The sequence below is a fragment of the Bubalus kerabau genome, chromosome 19 (assembly GCF_029407905.1).
Source record: "Bubalus kerabau isolate K-KA32 ecotype Philippines breed swamp buffalo chromosome 19, PCC_UOA_SB_1v2, whole genome shotgun sequence".
Classification (NCBI taxonomy): Eukaryota; Metazoa; Chordata; class Mammalia; order Artiodactyla; family Bovidae; genus Bubalus; species Bubalus kerabau.
The window spans coordinates 58,093,548-58,113,858 of NC_073642.1; the positions used below are offsets into that span (position 1 = coordinate 58,093,548).

Sequence of the window (20,311 nt, forward strand, 5' to 3'; positions counted from 1 at the left end):
CTCTAGCCCTTTTTCATCATGAAAATGAGAGGGCTGAACTCAGGGATCCCTAAGACCTCTCGCAGCTATACTGATTAGCTGGTATACTGTTTCCAAACTCTTGGATTTCACAGATCATTACATTTCCCACAGACTTTCCAGAAATGACACAGGATGTTTACTTACTGCTTACCAAGGAAGGACAATAAAAAACCAACTACAATTACTGCCATTTTCTATCACATCACTTTCAGAAAGAAAGGATATATAAAATTTTAAAAAATAGTGAGAAGTAAATAATCTCAGAATAAAAGAGTCTTTGTTAAGGAAGGGGACTGACAGCTTTACCTCAACATGTGCACTGTGTACTCTTTATGTCTCTCTTGTTCTAAAAAACAGCTTTATTGAGATATCTACATGTCATACAATTCATCCATTCTAAATGGACAACTCAGTAACTTACAGTAAATGTAGAGAGCTGTGCAACCATGCCCACAATCTAGTTTTAGAACATTTCCATCATCCTTATGCCTATTTGCAGTCATTCTCTGTTCACAGGACCAGGGCCTAGCAACCACAAATATACTTTCTGTCTCTATAGATTTGCCCTTTCTGGATATTTCTGGCTTCTTTCATTCAACATAATATTTTAACAGTCCATCATGTTGTAGTATATCCCAGTACTCCATTGTTTTTTGTGGCTCAATAATATAATATTCCTTTATAATATAATACAATATGTGTTATGAGGATATATACACATTTTGTTTGTCCATTTATCAGTTTTGGACATTGGGTTGTTTCCACTTGCTGGTTATTATAAATAATTCTGCTATGACCAGTCGTATATGAGTTTTTGTTTGAACATATGTTTGCAGTTCTCTTGGGTATAAACAAACCTACAAGTGGAACTACTAGATGTCATAAGCAGAGTGCATGCGTGTGTGCTAAGTCGCTCAGTCGTGTCCAATTCTTTACGACCCCATGGACTGTAGCCTGCCAGGCTTCTCTGTCCATGGTATTCTCCAGACAAGAATACTGGAGTAGGTTTCCATGCCCTCCTCCAGAGGATTTTCCCAACCCAGGGACTGAACCTGTGTCTCTTACATCTCCTGCATTGGCAGGTGGGTTCTTTACTGCTAGCACCACCTGGGAAGCTCCAATAGGCAGAATCAGTCAGTTCAGTCGCTCAGGCGTATCCGACTCTTTGTGACCCCATGGACTGCAGCTCACCAGGCCCCCCTGTCCATCACCAACTCCCAGAGTTTACTCAAACTGATGTCCATTGAGTTGGTGATGCCATCCAACCATCTCATCCTCTGTCGTCCCCTTCTCCTCCCGCCTTCAATCTTTACCAGCATCAGGGTCTTTTCAAATGAGTCAGTTCTTCATGTCAGGTGGCCAAAGTATTGGAGTTTCAGTCTTAATAGGCAGAATAGTTGTCCTGCAAAGATGTCTATGTCCTGATCCCTGGAATAGGTGAACATGTTTCCTTACGTGGCAGAATAGATTTTACAGAGGTGATGAAAGATCTTGAGATGGGGAAATTGGATTATCAAAGTGGCCCCAATATAATCACAAGGGTCATATAAAGGAAAGAGGGAGGTAAAAGAGACAGTGTCAGAGTGATGTAGCATACGAAAGACTCATCTGGCCATTGCTAACTTTGAAGATGGAAGAGTCCACAACCCAAGAAAGCCAGGCAGCCTCTGAAAAATCAAGGAAACAGATCACCCCTAGAGTGTCCAGAAGGAATGTAGCCCTGGCAACACCTTGATTTTAGATAAGTGAGACCTGTTTTGGACTTCTGACCACCAGGACTATAAAAGAATACATTTGTGTTGTTTTAAGCTACAAAGTTAGAGGTAATTTGTTACAGCAGCCACAGGAAGGCAATGGCACCCCACTCCAGTACTCTTGCCTGGAAAATCCCGTGGATGGAGGAGCCTGGTAGGCTGCAGTCCATGGGGTCGCTGGGAGTCGGACACGACTGAGCGACTTCACTTTCACTTTTCACTTTCATGCATTGGAGAAGGAAATGGCAACCCACTCCAGTGTTCTTGCCTGGAGAATCCCATGGACGGAGGAGCCTGGTGGGCTGCAGTCCATGGGGTCGCGAAGAGTCAGGCATGACTGAGCAACTTCCCTTTCACTTTTCACTTTCATGCATTGGAGAAGGAAATGGCAACCCACTCTAGTGATCTTGCCTGGAGAATCCCAGGGACGGGGGAGCCTGGTGGGCTGCCGTCTATGGGGTCACACAGAGTCGGACACGACAGAAGTGTCTTGGCAGCAGCAACAGGGAGATATTGGTGGTTGGAATTAAGAGCACGATTTGCCAGATGTATGGGTTCAGATTCCAACTTGACTACTTACTTGATGTGATCTTTTTAAAACATAATAAAATTTAATTAATTTATTTTTGGCTGTGTGGAGTCTTGTTGCTTCACAGGCTTTTTCTCTAGTTGCGGAGAGCAGGGGCTCTCTAGTTGTATGCGGGTTTCTCATTGTGGTGGCTTCCTTGTTGTGGAGCACAGGCTGTAGGGTGAGCGGGCTTCAGTAGTCACTGCACGCGGGCTCAGGAGCTGTGGTTCCTGGGCTCTAGAGCACCGGCTCAGTAGTTGTGGGGCACAGGCTTAGCTCCTCTGGAGCATGTGGGATCTTCCTAGATCAGGGATCAAACCTGTGCCTCCTATATTGGCAGGTGGATTCTTTACCACTGAGCCATCAGGGAATCACCACTGTATGTGATCTTGAGTGAGTTTTCTTAACTTTCCTGTTCCTCAGTTTCCCCATCTATAAAGTGAGGTTAATAATAGCACCTTTCTTACAGTCTTTTATGAGGATTCAATGACTGGGACTTAGTACAGTACCTGGTATATGGTATATACAGAATTATTTCCTATTATCATTATTTACATTGTCTTCCCAGAACAAAGGACCGGCTATAGCCTGTCCCAGAAATGAAACCAAAAATTTGCATAAACCTTTCAAAAAACTGTCTCCCCCGCACCAGAACCTCAAAGTTCTTAAGATCAGTTTTCCCCTAGAGTGAAGATAATAGTTTAAAAAAGTCCCCTCCCTGGAAAATTATTTTTGAGACAGCTTTGTCCGGCCTCCTGACTGAAGAAGACAATGACGTTCTACCAAGATGTTCTTGGCAGAGCTGGTTCCCTCCACCACATCTTGCTCAGAAATCCCTGCTTGGTCCACGGACAACTAGCTGTTATGTGTTTTTATCCAGTCCCTCAAAACATTGTGAACAGTTTGCAAATGTTGGCTGAATACCAAATGAATGCATGAGAGTTGACCAGAAGAAATCTATGATTTCTACTTCTGGTGAAATTCTTTCTAGAATAAGTGAAATCCCTTTCTGACTTTTGGATGTAGAATAACTTTGGAGGTGATAAAGCCCAGGGCCCTGATTTTGCCAATGAAGAGACTGAGATACTGAAGGAAACATGGCAGCTAAGATCGTACAGCAGGTTAGCTGCGAAGCAATCTTGAACATAGCTCTTCTGGTTTCTAGTCCAGATGCCTCTCCAGGTTACACATCAGAGTATAAGATTTGGGTCTGAATCTGGGCTGATCTCCAGCCAGCCCTGAAAACCACTTGTTAAATCAATTTCCTGGTATCATAGTGTCTCATTTTCTTATACTTTCTTTCCCAAATAAAAATTCTTCTCCAATTTTGGTGTTCAGTAAATAAAAGAAATGCTATCAATATTTTCTCTCCTTACATCTTTATACAGTCCCAATGAGCATGAAAAGACATTGGCAAAAGTCAGTGTTATCTTTGGCCTGTATCCCAGAACTCGTGATTTCCCCAAACTAAGGATGAATTGCATAAATAGTGAGACCTGCTTGTGACGTTCAGCAAAGCACACAGATAGTAATTAACATGATTTCAAAAGTAAAAATAGTTAACCAGAGTTCCTCTTTTTCTTCTTTCTCTATAACAAAGCACTTGGTTAAAAGTGAGATAGCTGAGTGAGGAAATTAAAAAAAGAAGCAGTAAATGGCTAATAAAGCTTTGTACTTAACAAAAGACTGCCAAAGAGGTTCATGCTTTCATAAATGAGTGAACATACCCTAAATCGATGCAAAGTATTGCAGAGTTGTGAATAGATTCAACACTCATCTGCTTAGGGATGCTTTATGTTCATAAACTCCCAGGACTTCTTGTTTAGTTGCTAAGTCGTGTCTAATTCTTTGAGACCCCATGGATTATAGCCTGTCTGTCTATGGGATTTCCCAGGCAAGAATACTGGAGTGAATTGCTGTTTACTTCCTCAGAGGATCTTCCTGACCCAGAGATCGAACCCACATAACCTGCTTGGCAGGCGGATTCTTTACCACTGAACTACCAGGGAAGCCCTTCCTTTATCCATTCAGAGAAAGACCTCTGGTATCTTCATACTAGTTCTGCTCCTAAACAAATGCTCTTTTGTTACCAAAAAAAAAAAAAAAATTCTTTACCCAAGTCCACTCAAAGATCTCCCTATTTCAAGCACTCTGGCATATATTTGGATCTTATTTAGTTCCACTGACTAGGAATTTTAGTACAATATTAAATAGCAGTGAGTATCCTGGCTTTTTGAAAACATAATTCACTTTGTTGTTTTGAAATATTTCAAATGTAAGACTGTACAATAACAAATACCCATATATCCACATTCCAGCCTGAACACATGATAACATCATGTCATATTTGTTCTGACTCTTAAAAAAACTTGTATCTGAAGGCCCTTCTGTCCTTGCTTCCTCAGCCCAGAAGTAGCTATTGTTATAATTTAATGTTTATTATTCCTGTAAACTTTCGTACTCTTGATAGGCATGTATACATCCATAAAAAGTACAATTAAAAGAATGGAGAAAACAAATGCATATTATGTGAAAGCAGCCAAACTGAAATGTCTACATACTGTATGATTTTAACTATAAGACATTCTGTGGTTTAGTCGCCAAGTCGTGTCCAACTCTTGCAATCCCATGGACTGCAGCCTCTTAGGCTCCTCTGTCCATGGGATTTTCCAGGCGACAATGCTAGAGTAGTTTGCGTTTCCTTCTCCAGGATCTTCCCAACCTAGGGATCAAACCTGGGTCTCCTGCACTGCAGGCAAGTTCTTTACCGACTGAGCTATCAGAAGTCATTCTGGAAAAAAACAAAGATATGGAGACAATCAAAAGATTAATGGTTGCCAGGGTGGGGTTGAGGGAGGTGAAAATGCAGAGCATAGAGGATTTTCTAAGGCAGAAAAATACTCTGGATGATACTGTATGATGGTTTTATGTCATCATACTTTTGTTCAAATCCATAGAATATAGAACAACAAAAGTGAATCCTATGGTGAACTCTAGATTTTCAGTGATTATGATGTGTCGGTGTAGGTTCATCCTTGATAAAAATGTACTCTTCTGGTGACTGATAACGGGGGAAGTTATGCATGTGTGGGGACAGGGGGTATATGGGAAATCTCTGCCTTCCTCTCAATGTTGTTATAACCCTAACACTGCTCTAAAAAGATAAAAGTCTTTTTACAAATGACTCAAATTCATTCCTTTTGATGGCTGAGTAATATTCCATTGTATATATGTATCATATTGCAGGAACTAAGCTCAGTGCTCTGTGGTAACCTTGATGGATGCAGTGGGGGTGGGGTGGAAGGGAGGCTCAGGAGGGAGGGGATTGTTGTTGTCCAGTTGCTCAGTCATGTCCAACTCTTTGCAACCCTATAGACTGTAGCACGCCAGGCTTCCAAGGCGTTTACCATCTCCTGGAGCTTGCTCAAACTCATGTCCATTGAGTCGGTGATGCCATCCAACCATCTCTTCCTCTGTGGTCCCCTTCTCTTCCTGCAATCATTTCCAGCATCAGGGACTTTTCTAATGAGTCAGTGCTTCGCATCAGGTGGCCAAAGTATTGCAGTTTCAGCTTTAGCATCTTCCTTTCCAATGAACATTCAGGGTTGATTTCCTTTAGGATTGACTGGTTTGATCTCCTGCAGTCCAAGGGACTCTCAAGAGTCTTCTCCAATACCACAGTTCAAAAGCATCAATTCTTCAGAGCTAAACCTTCTTTATGGTCCAACTCTTACATCCATACACAACTACTGGAAAAAACCATAGCTTTGACCTTCGTTGGCAGAATAATGTCTCTGCTTTTTAATACACTGTCTAGATTTGTCATAGCTTCACTTCCAAAGAGCAAGTGTCTTTTAATTTCATGGCTGCAGTCACCATCTGCAGTGATTTTGGAGCCCAAGAAAATAAAGTGTCTCACTGTTTCCATTTTTTCCCCAACTATTTGTCATGAAATAATGGGACCTGATGCCATGATCTTTGTTTTTTGAATGTTGAGTTTTAAGCCAGCTTTTCCATTCTCCTCTTTCACCTTCATCAAGAGGCGCTTTAGTTTCTCGTTGCTTTCTGCCATAAGAGTGGTGTCATCTGCATATCTGAGGTTATTGATATTTCTCTCGATAATCTTGATTCCAGCTTGTGCTTCATCCAGCCTAGCATTTTGCATGATGTACTCTGCATATACTTTAAATAAGCAGGGTGACAATATTCAACCTTGATGCACTCCTTTTGCAACTTTGAACTAGTCTGTTGTTTGGTTCTAACTGTTACTTCTTGACCCGCACACAGGTTTCTCAGGAGGCAGGTAAGGTAAGGAGAGAAGGGATATATGTATGTATATAACTGATTCACTTTGTTGTACAGCACAAACTTAACACATTGCATAGCAGTGATACACCAATCTGGAACCTAACAGAAACAGAAGATATTAAGAAGAGGTGACAAGAATACACAGAAGAACTATACAAAAAATATCTTCACAACCCAGATAATCATGATGGTGTGATCACTCACCTAGAGCCAGACATACTCGAATGTGAAGTAAAGTGGGCTTTAAGAAGCATCACTATGAACAAACCTAGTGGAGGTGATGGAATTCCAGTTAAGTTATTTCAAATCATAAAAGATGATGCTGTGAAAGTGCTGCACTCAATATGCCAGCAAATTTGGAAAACTCAACTGTGGCCACAGGACTGGAAAAGGTCAGTTTTCACTCCAATCCCAAAGAAAGGCAATGCCAAAGAATGCTCAAACTACTGCACAATCGCACTCATCTCAAATCCTAGCAAAGTAATGCTCAAAATTCTCCAAGCCAGGCTTCAGCAATACGTGAACTGTGAACTTCCTGATGTTCAAGCTGGTTTTAGAAAAGGCAGAGGAACCAGAGATCAAATGGCCAACATCTGCTGGATCATGGAAAAAGCAAGAGAGTTCCAGAAAAACATCTATTTCTGCTTTATTGACTATGCCAAAGCCTTTGACTGTGTGGATCACAATAAACTGTGGAAAATTCTGAAAGAGATGGAAATACCAGAACACCTGAGCTGCCTCTTGAGAAATCTGTATGCAAGTCAGGAAGCAACAGTTAGAACTGGACATGGAACAACAGACTGGTTCCAAATAGGAAAAGGAGTACGTCAAGGCTGTATATTGTCACCCTGCTTATTTAACTTCTATGTAGAGTACATCATGAGAAATGTTGGGCTGGAAGAAGCACAAGCTGGAATCAAGATTGCCGGGAGAAATATCAATAACCTCAAATATGCAGATGATACCACTCTTATGGCAGAAAGTGAAGAAGAACTAAAGAGCCTCTTGATGCAAGTGAAAGAGGAGAGTGAAAAAGTTGGCTTAAAGCTCAACATTCAGAAAATGAAGATCATGGCATCTGGTCCCACCACTTCATGGGAAATAGGTGGGAAAACAGTGAAAACAGTGTCAGACTTTATTTGGGGGGGCTCCAAAATCACTGCAGATGGTGACTGCAGCCATGAAATTAAAAGACACTTGCTCCTTGGAAGGAAGGTTATGACCAACCTAGAGAGCGTATTAAAAAGCAGAGACATTACTTTGCCAACAAAGGTCCGTCTAGTCAAGGCTATGGTTTTTCCAGTAGTCATGTATGGATGTGAGAGTTGGACTATGAAGAAAGCTGAGCACCGAAGAATTGATGCTTTTGAACTGTGGTGTTGGGAAAGACTCTTGAGAGTCTCTTGGACTGCAAGGAGATCCAACCAATCTATCCTAAAGGAAATCAGTCCTGAATATTCATTTTAAGGACTGAAGGATCGAAGCTGAAACTCCAATATTTTAGCTACCTGATGCAAAGAGTTGACTTATTTGAAAAGACCCTGATACTGGTAAAGATTGAAGGCAGGAGGAGAAGGGGATGACAGAGGATGAGATGGTTGGATGCCATCACCGACTCAATGGACATGAGTTTGAGTAAACTCCAGGAGTTGGTGATGGACAGGGAGGCCTGGTGTGCTGCAGTCTATGGGGTCACAAAGAGTCTGACATGACTGAGTGACTGAACTGAATTGAACTGAACTAAATCTGCTTACTGTCTCTGTAAAATTGCCTATATACATCATATAATGGAATCATGCAATATGTGTTCTTTTTGACTGGATTCTTTAAGCACTTAGCATATTTTCAAGGTTCCTTCCCATGTAGCATGTATTTGTACTGCGTTCATTATTATGGCTGAATAATATTCAATTGCATGGATATGCCACATTTTAAAATCCCTTCAATGGTTGGTGGACATTTTGGTAGTTTCCACTTGTCTCTTATAGGTAGTGCTGTGATGAACAGTCATGTACAAGTTTGTTTGTGGAAACACATTTTCATTACTCTTATTTATACACTGAGGAGTGGAATTTCTGGGTTATTATTGAAACCCGTTTAGTTTTCTTATAGCTCTTTTTCTTTTTTTCTGACTGCTCCATATGGCTTGTGTAATCTTAGTTCCCCAACCAGGGAATGAACCTGGGCTATGGGTAATGAGAATGTGGAATTCTAACCAGTGGACCTCCAAGGAATTCCCTCTTGTAGCTCTTTTTGTTCTTAGTGTATATGTCTGTGGGAATGTGCTGTCAAATTACTTTGCATTAAAGTGACTTGATATAGTTTCTGTTTGAGTGTTTATGCCACAACTCAATGTATAGATGTATTTTTTTTTTCCTTTGGTATGGGGGATTTATTTTTAAACAATTTTGTTTTATATTTATGTGAAATATTCATATGGACTTCCTGCCTACCTTCTTTGCTTCCTTACTTAATAACCCAGCTGAGAAGTGACTGAACACATCCAAGTGAGGAAGGGAGCCAAGTCTGGAGGTGCCTTAACAGTGATCAGGGTTCATACAAGACTATAGGCCCAGGACTTCCCTTGTGGTCCAGTGGTTAAAAATCTGTCTTGCAATGCAGGGGATGTAGGTTGGATCCATGGTTGGATAACTGAGATCCCACATGCCTCAGGGCACCTAAGCCCACACACCACAACTACTGAGCCTGCGTGCTCCAGAGCCCACGCAGCACAAGTAGAGACACCACGCATTGCAACGAAAGATCACATGATGCAACAAAGATCCCTCATGCTGCGACCAAGACTTCATGCAGCCAAATGAATGAATAAATATATTCTAAAAGATTATGGGCCCAGCAGGTCAGTGCCCTGGCAATGGAGTCTTTGGCAAAGAAAGTGGCCAAACTGGGCAGTGACAAAGCAGGGTTGGGAGATTACTTATGTAAAGTGGGATTGAGCAAATACATAAGTATATTGAGGATAATACATAAGGGAAGGCAGGTTTCTCATTGTCAGAGGGGAGACTTAGAAATATGAAAATAGGAAGTTTAGAATGAACCTTATGCTGATGGATTGGAATTGGAAGTATTGGTGTCAACTGATGGTTTTCAAAATGCAAAGATGTAGAAGTAAATAGCAAGTAACAATGAACACACCTAATCCCCAGATCTTGGTTTCTAAATCCTATTTTTTTCTAGAAAAATGAAAAATTACTGATTTTAGAAGGGCACAGAGAGTATAAGATGAGCCTGAAACATTTTGTGGCTCCAGAAAGAAAAGAGATGCTCTAAAACTTATAGAGACATTGCAAAGGACAAAATAGTCAGATTCTTGGCCAATTTGAACATCAATACAGTTAATAAGAGTGGCAGATTATATTACATTGAATAAAACAGGAATCTATGCCTCTACATTGATATCAATAAAAGAATGAAGTGAAAAGAAAGCACTTACTTGCAGTAGAATGCTAACTAATAAATGTAGAACGAATAATGGAATAATCAGAAAATTATTTGGCAATCATCATAGCAATAATTGGGGCTTCCCAGGTGGTTCAGTGGTAAATAATCTGCCTGCCAAGCAGGAGACACAGTTGGGAAGATCCTCTGGAGAAGGAAATTGCTACTCACTCCAGTATTCTTGGAGAAGGCAATGGCACCCCGCTCCAGTACTCTTGCCTGGAAAATCCCATGGACAGAGGAGCCTGGTGGGCTGCAGTCCATGGGGTTGCTACGAGTCGGAAACGACTGAGTGACTTCACTTTCACTTTCCACTTTCATGCATTGGAGAAGGAAATGGCAACCCACTCCAGTGTTCTTGCCTGGAGAATCCCAGGGACGGAGGAGCCTGGTGGGCTGCCGTCTATGGGGTTGCACAGAGTCGGACACGACTGAAGTGACTTAGCAGCAGCAGCAGCCCGTATTCTTGCCTGGGAGATCCCATGGACAGAGGAGCCTGGCAGACTATGGTCCATGGGGTTGCAAAATAGTTGGACACAGCATAGTGACTAAACAGCAGCAATAACAATAATCAATTTAGGTAAGACACATCAGTTCAGTTCAGTTCAGTTCAGTCGCTCAGTCGTGTCCGACTCTTTGGGACCCCATGAATCGCAGCACACCAGGCTTCCCTGTCCATCACTAACTCCCGGAATTCAATGAATGTTAAATCTAGCAGATGAACATAGGTTGAGAAATTTACATAGGATATTTACATAGTCTTGAAGTACCTCCTCACAAAATAATTATTTTTTCTAAAGGAAAAACAAATAACTTCAGGATGGAGGATCTTAGCAGAGAACATTGTCTTTCACTATGAGAATGGAGCTCAACTTTCTCAGCTACCCAGCTGATGGCCTTTTGGGTGGTTTACAGTCTTTTCCTACCATAAATAAATTTGCAATGAATATTCTTGTATATGTCTCCTTTTGTATTTTTCTCTGGGCATTGTTTTTGCGAGGTAATTTGACTTCAGGACCCCACCCAGATAACTTTGCTTAGGATTAAGATGATTCATTCCTTTTTTTTTTTTTTTTAATTTACTGAGCATTGCTCTAGGTGCTTTTGAGTTTGGAAATGAATAAGAAAGCAAATTTCTTGCTGCCAGGGGCTTGCCTTCTAGTGTTAACACGGAAATAGCAGAATAAGGGAATCGTGAGTGATTGGTGATTGGACTGTCAGGATAGGGAGGCTGAGTGAATTCAGCAGATTCTGTGAACATCTCCAGGCAGAGGGAACAAGTGCAAAGGCCCTGAGGTGGGAGTGAACTTTGTACTTTACTCTCCTCTATGGAAGAGGCGATGAAATCAGCTGAGGCTCTGCTATTGGTGGAGGTTGCTTGCAGCCTGTGGATCTAGTACATTTTTCCCTGAAGAGCTCCCTTCACCAAGTGCATTTTCAAGGGATTTCAAAAACCATCCAGGGATGAAACTGGATCCATCATAAGGTGAACAAGATGCTTCTTGTCTGCTCAATGCCTGTTCCGTGGCTCCTCAGCCAAAATTTTGATTCCTCCAGCATGCTCAGAATTCTTTCCCAACACTGACTCGCTCACCCCTTCAACAAGCCTGGGAAGGCAGGGGACCCAGGGAATAAGAGACAGAGCTGGGTCTGCACCGTGATTTCAACCAGGGTTTGGATGAGATTTCTACTCTACAACTTGGCTTTAGAGCCTTCTTGTTCTGCCTTATGTCCCCTAACAACATCCATCACTGAGTCAACAACCACCATCTCTCCCCATTACGGTCTTTACTGACATCAGAACCAAACTCCTTGCTCCTGACTCATTGTCAGTTTCTCCGGCACAAATGCCTGTCATGAGTCTCAATAATTCCAGTATACCCATTGCTAGTCCTTCCAACATCCTGAACCCATATGTCTATGTCATATCCTAAAGAAGATCGTGTCATTACCAGCGTATCAGTCTGCTCAAGCTGCTATAACAAAATACCATACACAGAGTAGTTTAAGCAATAAAAGTTTATTTTCTCATAGTTCTGAAGGCTAGAAGTTCGAGATCAAGGTACCAGCTGATTTGTTTTCTGGTGAAAGCGCTCCTTCTGGCTTGCAACCATCTCACCCTATCCTCACAGGGTGGTGACGTAGGGTGGGGAGGAAGAAAGAGCGCTCTCTAGTTTCTTTTCTTATAAGGATACTAATCCTTTATCATCAGGGCCCACCTGTATGACCTCATTTAACCCAAATTAACTTCTTACAGGCCCTATCTCCAAATATAATCACATTGTGGATAAGGGCTTCAATACATGAGTTGGGGTGGAGGGGACACAATTCATAGCAACCAGGAACTCCCAATCCTCCACAACCTCAATGTCAAGCATCCCTTTCTCCACCACTTCTTCCTACCTTCCACTTCATTCTCTCCAGGACCTCAGCCCTCACCGTCCTTGTAACCCTCCAGACTCTACAATCCATTTCACTCACCATGTTTCCCTGTCTGCTACTTACCTCGTGCCCTCACACCCATTAAGCCCCTTTGAATTCCATGACCACTTTCATAGGCTCTTTCACTTCCTCACGTTTGCTTAGCTGAACATGGCTAATCCATTGTTTCCCCTGCTTGGCCCAGGGCTTATGAGGCAGAAGGTCACTGCAGGGCATTCTGTAACCAGGCTGCTATAAATTCACGACCTCCAACTGTAAGTGGGCCCTGGAGATTGTCCAGAAATCACCCAAATTCTGCTATTTAAGTTTCCGGCCTGCCAAGTGGTGCTTTCACATTCTCTCACTCCTAAAACCCCATGACCTCCTCCGCAATCATCTTCAGTTGGAAATCTCATTTCCTATTTTTCTGAGAAAAGTGAATCCATGTGAAAAGCACTTCTGCAAGCATCCCCAGCACATCCACCCTGCTACCTACATCTATGATTACACAGTCAGCTTTGCTTCCTGTTAGGACATGCAAACAAAGCAAGAGCAAACAGCATCTCACCCTCCATTTAAATTTACAGCAAATCCCGCAGCAGCTGCTAGCTGACAGGGCACTTGTACTTCAGACAAAGAGATGATGGCAATAACGGGATGAAGCACTCTGTGCTGCAGACAGAGGAAACTAAAGATGACAACAGGCTGCTCTGTGCTTTGGACAAACAGGTCCTTAGATAGTCTGATGCATTTCAGGGAGAATTCTTATGAACCCCGCCTCTTACACCTTTTGTACATAGAAAGGCTCAAACCATTAACTTGAGATACCTGTTCTTTTGGACTAGCAGTAGCATTTTGCCAAGATGTATGCTGACTGAGTGTATTCCCTCCCAACAAAAATCACATAAAAACTAGCTCTGCCTTGCTTCTGTTAAAAATTACGTATTTATTTGGCTGTACTGGGTCTTAGTTGTGGCTCCTGGGATCTTTGATCTTTGTTGCAGCATGTGGGATCTAGTTTCCTGACCAGGGATCAAACCTGAGCCTCTTGCATTGAGATGGAAGAGTCCTGGCCACCAAACCACCAGGGAAGTCCCCTCCCTGCCTCTTTGGAGCAGTTGCTCAGAGCTATCCGAGAGGCTGTCTCCCAGGCTACAGTCCTTAGTAAAACCTGAATAAAACTTGACTCACAGCCCTCACACTGCATTTTTCTTTCAGTTGACAGGTGAACAGATTGTTCATGTTCCTACCTAAGGCATCCATTCCACCCCCCGATCCTCCCCATGCCTTATGTGTACCATCCCCTCTCAGCAAATCAAGGGCATGGCTTCAACTTCCCTCTCTCTTTTGGATTATCATTTTTTCTTCCTCCTTTGGAGTTTCCTTGGAAAAGAGAAAGATCTGTTTTTTCTCCAATCTAAAAAAAGAAAAGCAGGGAAAGAAAAAAAATCATCTCTTGACCCCACTATCCCCTCTAGAAGCTGCCCATTTTTCTTTTCCTTGACAACAAAATTCCTTAGAAGAATGATCAGACTCACTCTTTCCAATTTCCCATGATCCCCCAATTTCTCTCTAGATAGATAGATAATAGATAGGTACAATGGAATACCATAAAATAATGAAATTTCCTCATACAACAATGTGGCTAAATATTACACCTTATGTTGACAAAATGAGCCAGATACAGGAGAAAACATACACAAAGACTCCGTGGATGTAAAGTTCATAAAAAACCAAAATTAAACTAGATGGTTCAGTTCAGTTCAGTCGCTCAGTCGTGTCTGACTCCTTGCGACCCTATGAATCGCAGCATGCCAGGCTTCCCTGTCCATCACCAACTCCCGGAGTTCACTCAAATTCATGTCCATCCAGTCGGTGATGCCATTCAGCCATCTCGTCCTCTGTCATCCCCTTCTCCTCCCGCCCCCAATCCCTCCCAGCATCAGGGTCTTTTCCAATGAGTCAACTCTTCGCATGAGGTGGCCAAAGTACTGGAGTTTCAGCCTCAACATCAGTCCTTCCAAAGAACACCCAGGACTGATCTCCTTTAGGATGGACTGGTTGGATCTCCTTGCAGTCCAAGGGACTCTCAAGAGTCTTCTCCAGCACCACAGTTCAAAAGCATCAATTCTTCGGCGCTCAGCTTTCTTCACAGTCCAACTCTCACATCCATACATGACCACTGGAAAAACCATAGCCTTGACTAGACGGACCTTTGTTGGCAAAGTAATGTCTCTGCTTTTGAATATGCTATCTAGGTTGGTCATAACTTTCCTTCCAAGGAGTCAGCATCTTTTAATTTATTGGCTGCAAACACCATCTGCAGTGATTTTAAGTGAAGTAAAGTCTCTCAGTCATGTCCAACTCTTTGTGACCCCATGGACTGTAGCCTACCAGACTCCTCCCTCCATGGGATTCTCCAGGCAAGAGTACTGGAGTGGGGTGCCATTGCCTTCTCCAGGGGATCTTCCCAACCCAGGGATCGAACCTGGGTCTCCTGCATTCCAGGCAGATGCTTTAACCTCTGAGCCACCAGGGAAGCCTTTTGGAGCCCCCCCAAATAAAATCTGACACTGTTTCCACTGTTTCCCCATCTATTTCCCATGAAGTGATGGGACCAGATGCCATGATCTTCGTTTTCTGAATGTTGAGCTTTAAGCCAACTTTTTCACTCTCCTCTTTCAATTTCATCAAGAGGCTTTTTAGTTCCTCTTCACTTTCTGACATTAAGGTGATGTCATCTGCATATCTGAGGTTATTGATATTTCTCCCGGCAATCTTGATTCCAGCTTCTTCCAGCCCAGCATTTCTCATGATGTACTCTGCATATAAGTTAAATAAGCAGGGTGACGATATACAGCCTTGACGTATTCCTTTTCCTATTTGGAACTAGTCTGTTGTTCCATGTTCAGTTCTGAGTGTTGCTTCCTGACCTGCATACAAATTTCTCAAGAGGCAGATCAGGTGGTCTGGTATTCCCATCTCTTTCAGAATTTTCCACAGTTTATTGTGATCCACACAGTCAAAGGCTTTGGCATAGTCAATAAAGCAGAAATAGATGTTTTTCTGGAACTCTCTTGCTTTTTCCATGATCCAGCAGATGTTGGCCATTTGATCTCTGGTTCCTCTGCCTTTTCTAAAACCAGCTTGAACATCAGGAAGTTCACGGTTCACGTATTGCTGAAGCCTGGCTTGGAGAATTTTGAGTGGTCTAGCAATGCAAAATTAAGGGTGCCAACTAAAAAAAAAAAAGCACAGTGTGCAAGTTATGAATTAAGTTTTATTTGGGGCAAAATGATGACTATAGCCTGTGAGACAGCATTTCAGATAGCTCTGAGAAACTTCTCCAAAGAGAAACAGGGGAAGGTCAGTATGCATGTGATTTGGGTGAAGGGGAAGTATATGCAATCAAGCACATATTTTTTGCAGAAGGTTACTGCTAGTCACAAGGAGCAGACATCACCATGAAGGATTTCAGTGCTTTTCTAGATATGAGGAGGTACAAGAATCAGGCTCATATTAATAAAATTGCCCCATATTTGAGACAATTTTGAGAAAACTTGGCTCATATTAATTAATAAAATTGAAATATCTGAAAATATCTATCTGAAGACCTGTTCTGCTAGTTTTTTCTATAAGACAGAGTACCTCATTTTTGCTCTCTAACCTGAACTCATTTCGCGAGGTCCTGAAAGTCAGCAGGTGCAGAGGCTCATAATTTTAATCCTTGTAAGGGTAGATGGCCAGTGCCAATTTGTAGGTAACAGAGGATAGACCTTTCTTTGGTGTTCTGAGACCCAATTTCCAGTGCCTATGGAAAACACGCGCGCACACACACACACACAACCTAAGAGTTGTGAGCTGGGTTTTATTCAGGGTTTCACTGAGGATGGTAGCCTGAGAAACACCCTCTTGATATCTCTGAGGATTTGCTCTGCAAAGGTAGGGGCCAGTATATATATGAATTGTTTTTGTCTAGGAAAAACATGAAGTCAAGCAAACATCTTGGTGAAGGATTACTGCTCATCACAAAAGAACAGGAATCTCAAGTTAATGATTTTAGTGCTTTTCTATGTATGAGAAGATGCAAGAATCTGTGGTCACTGAAGTTTTTCCTGAGCTATGTGTCTTGACTACACAGGGGCCTGTTCTTAACTATCTGGAACCTCATCCTGTTTATCCAAAGCCTTGGATGCCTCACCTGCTTTTCCATTCTGATTCCCCTCAGGGTGCACAGTCAGTGAGCGCCTGCAGTGGGCTGTGAATTAACTCTTTGTATATCTGGAGGATGGGTGACAGTCTGTTCCTTTTTCTACACCAACATGGGAGCGGGTATTCCTCGTGTAGCAGACGGTTCTCAGACACTCACTGGGTGTCCTGGAATTCAACTCAATTCTGGCACTGTCTACCTGAAGACAGCATTAGACTCCACAGGTCAAGACTTTAGTCCTACAAGACTGCCCTTCACCCACCTCAGCCCCCGACTTCAGAGACCAGTCACAAGTCCAAGTTCTTATCTGTCTTAGCTTCTTCTGACCAACCAGCTAAAGACTGGAGCTTCCAACACCCTTTCGTGGATTTCAGATGCTAGTTGCAAGTCCAGGTTGTTAAGTGGACTTCTTAGGAAACTGACAACAAATCAGAGGTTTTCAAAATGCACTCCTTGATAAATTTGCTAGAATTGTAGCAGAAAGGGGAACCCTTTCCAGGGGTTCTTGTCTAACACTGAGATATGAATTGTTCGAGGAGACACACATGCTGACGAAGAGACTTTATTGGGAAGGGGTGCCTGGGCGGAGAGCAGCAGGGTAAGGGAACCCAGGAGAACTGCTCTGCCATATGGCTCACAGTCTGGGGTTTTATGGTGATGGGATTATTTTCTGTGTTGTCTCTGGCCAATCACTCTGACTCAGGGTCCTTCCTGGTTGAGTACGCTTTGCTCAGCCAAGATGGATTCTAGCAAGAAGAATTCTGGGATGTTGGTAGGACATATGGACTGGTGTCTTATTTTGAAAGAAAGAAAGTGAAAGTAAATTCGCTCAGTCCTGTCTGACTCTTTGAGACCCCATGGACTGTAGCCTGCCAGGCTCCTCCATCCATGGGATTTTCCAGGCAAGAGTACTAGAGTGGGTTGCTCTTTCCTTCTCCAGGTGATCTTCCAGACCCAGAGATGAAACCTGGGTCGGGTCTCCCGCACTGTGGGCAGACTCTACCACCTGAGCCACCAGGGAAGCCTTGTGTCTTCTTTTGACCTTTCCCAAGTTCTGGTTGGTGGTGGCTTGTTGATTCTGTGTTCCTTCCCAGGACCTCCTGTCGCAAAATAATTCATGCAGACGGTTACTATGGTGCCTGGCCAGGGTGGGCAACTTCAGTCAGTGTTTCCCCTTACAGAATGGCCCACAGAGAGACATGTTACTTATTAGATCACTAGTTTATTGTGAAAGGGTGCAACTCGGGAAAAGCCAGATGGAGAACTGCGTACGGTATTACCAAACCTAACTTGCATCTGCTCGCCCACTATGCAGCATGGCCGATGTACTGACTGACACCAGGTTATGGTGAAGCAAAGTCAGCATTTATTGCAGGGCCCAGGGCCACGCTCATGCTCGAAAGACTCAAACTCCTCCGTGGCTTCCAGGGAAGGGGTTTTAAAGGCAACTTTTGGCATGAGGGCTGCAGGGTGTATGATGTTTTTCTGATTGGTGGTGGTGAGGGTGGTGTTGCAAGAATCCTAATCATCCACCTCCTGGTTCAAACCAGTCTGGGGTCAACATGCTATGGTCAGCATGTGGTAACCATCAGTATGTTGAACAGGGGAAGAGGGGGTGTGGGTGTGGTGGGGTGGGCTCTTCATTTCTGCAGAACAGCTCAAAGATATGTGTCAGATTGCTTTATATATGTATCCCTTGAGGAGGAACTAACACTGTCTCATTGTTATTGCTGAACTATTGTTTCTTGATTGTTTTCCCTTTGTTTCTGCATCCCTTCACTTCCCTAATTAGTAACTGCTTAAGTCTGCTCTTTGGAACTCAAGAAAGGCCTAGAAGACCACGCCCTTTTTATACAAAAAAGAAAGAGGGGATACAGAGGGGCTTTTATATCTAGGAAGTTCCCACAGGGCCTTCTTGTGCAAGTTCCTGCTAGTCACAAGGAGTGGACATCAACATGAAGGATTTCAGCGTTTTTCTAGATATGAGGAGATACAAGAATTGGACTCATAAAATCATCCTCTGAAAATATCTATCTGAAGATCTGTCTTCAGTTTTTCTCCCTGAGTGCAGAGTGCCTCATTTCTGGCCTGAACTCCTTTCAGGGGGTGTTAAAAGTCAGCAGCTGCAGCAGCACATGATTTAATCCTTACAGAAGTAGGCAGCGAGTGCCCACGGCAAGTGCCAACTTGTAATTGACAATATCAAGATGTACGCACACAATACATGTTCACATAATAAAAACCACAGGGAGGCACCATTAGACACCCGCCAAATTGACAAAATTTGTGAGGTTGGACAAAATCATCATTTTAAATACAAAAAGGAGTTTTAAAACATTTTAAAAAGTGTAAGAAATCTGCTGATGGCAAGGTCAAAACCAGATTCCAGAGGCGAATGAGCCTTGAGGTTAATGACTAAAACTGACAGAAAGAAAACATGCTCTGGGCAGAGAGGTAAAAAGATCCTGGGAGAACTGCAGCCCGTGGCAGCCCTCATGGGGCTTCCTTAAAATTTTTGCTCTATGCCACCCCCCTGCCTAAAACAACTTCTGTCCAGCTCACCAGAGACCTCCAGACTTCTAAATCTATTAGTCATTTTCAAGATCTATGATGCTTGATTGCTTATCTTATCATGCTTATCATGCTTGATTGCTCACAGAAATTTTTTTGATGTGAAATTCACGTAACATAAAACTAATAATTTTAAAGTAAAATTCACGGCATTTAATACACACAATGTTGTGCAAGCACATCTCTGTGGAGTTTCAAGACATTTTCACCACCCCAAAAGAAAACCCTCTTCCCAAATCAATGCTCACTCCCCACTCCCCACCCATCTGCTCTTTGTCTTTATTTACCTGCTCTGCATATTTTGTATATATGCCATCATGCCCTTTCCCCACAATTTGATGCAGCCGATCACTTCCTCTTCCTTTAAACATTTTCTTCATGAGGCTTCTAGGATCCCCATGCTTCCTGGTTTTCCTTACCCTGATCTCTGAACATTGGAGGTCCAGGGCCCGGTCCTATACCTCTCCTTGTCTCTGTCCCTACTTAGTCCCTGACTGACTCATCATGGTTTTAAGTTCCATCCATGTCTCCCCAGCCAGGACTCTCCGCAGAACTCCAGACTCACACATCCTATTGTCTGCTTGACACCTCTCCACTTGGCCTGTCACACTTGTCCGGATCAAGACTGAGCCCCTGACCTTCCCCACCAAGCCTGCTCTTCCTGATTCATGTCAAGTCCTCCTTCGAAGTCCTCCAGCAGAAAACCTTACAGCCTTCATCCTTGACACTTCTCTTTCTTTCCTTAAAAAATGTATATTATTTATTTATTTAGGCTGTGCTGGGTCTTTGATGCTGGGCATGGGCTTTCTCTAGTTGCAGCGAGCAGGGGCTACTCTTCGTTTGGTGCATGGCTTCTCACTGCAGTGGCTTCTCTTGTTGCTGACCACTGGCTCTAGGCACATGGGCTTAGTTGCTCTGTGGCATGTGGGATCTTCCCAGACCAGGGATCGAACCTGTGTCCCCTGCATTAGCATGTGGATTGTTAACCACTGGACCCCC

General features: G+C 42.9%; 1 non-coding gene across 1 annotated transcript; it reads right to left on the bottom strand.

The window, feature by feature from the left end:
- Nucleotides 1-14,998: 14,998 nt before the first annotated feature.
- TRNAS-GGA (transfer RNA serine (anticodon GGA)) lies at nt 14,999-15,070 on the bottom strand. The gene has a single exon. It is a non-coding gene; the product is annotated as a tRNA-Ser (tRNA).
- Nucleotides 15,071-20,311: the final 5,241 nt, after the last annotated feature.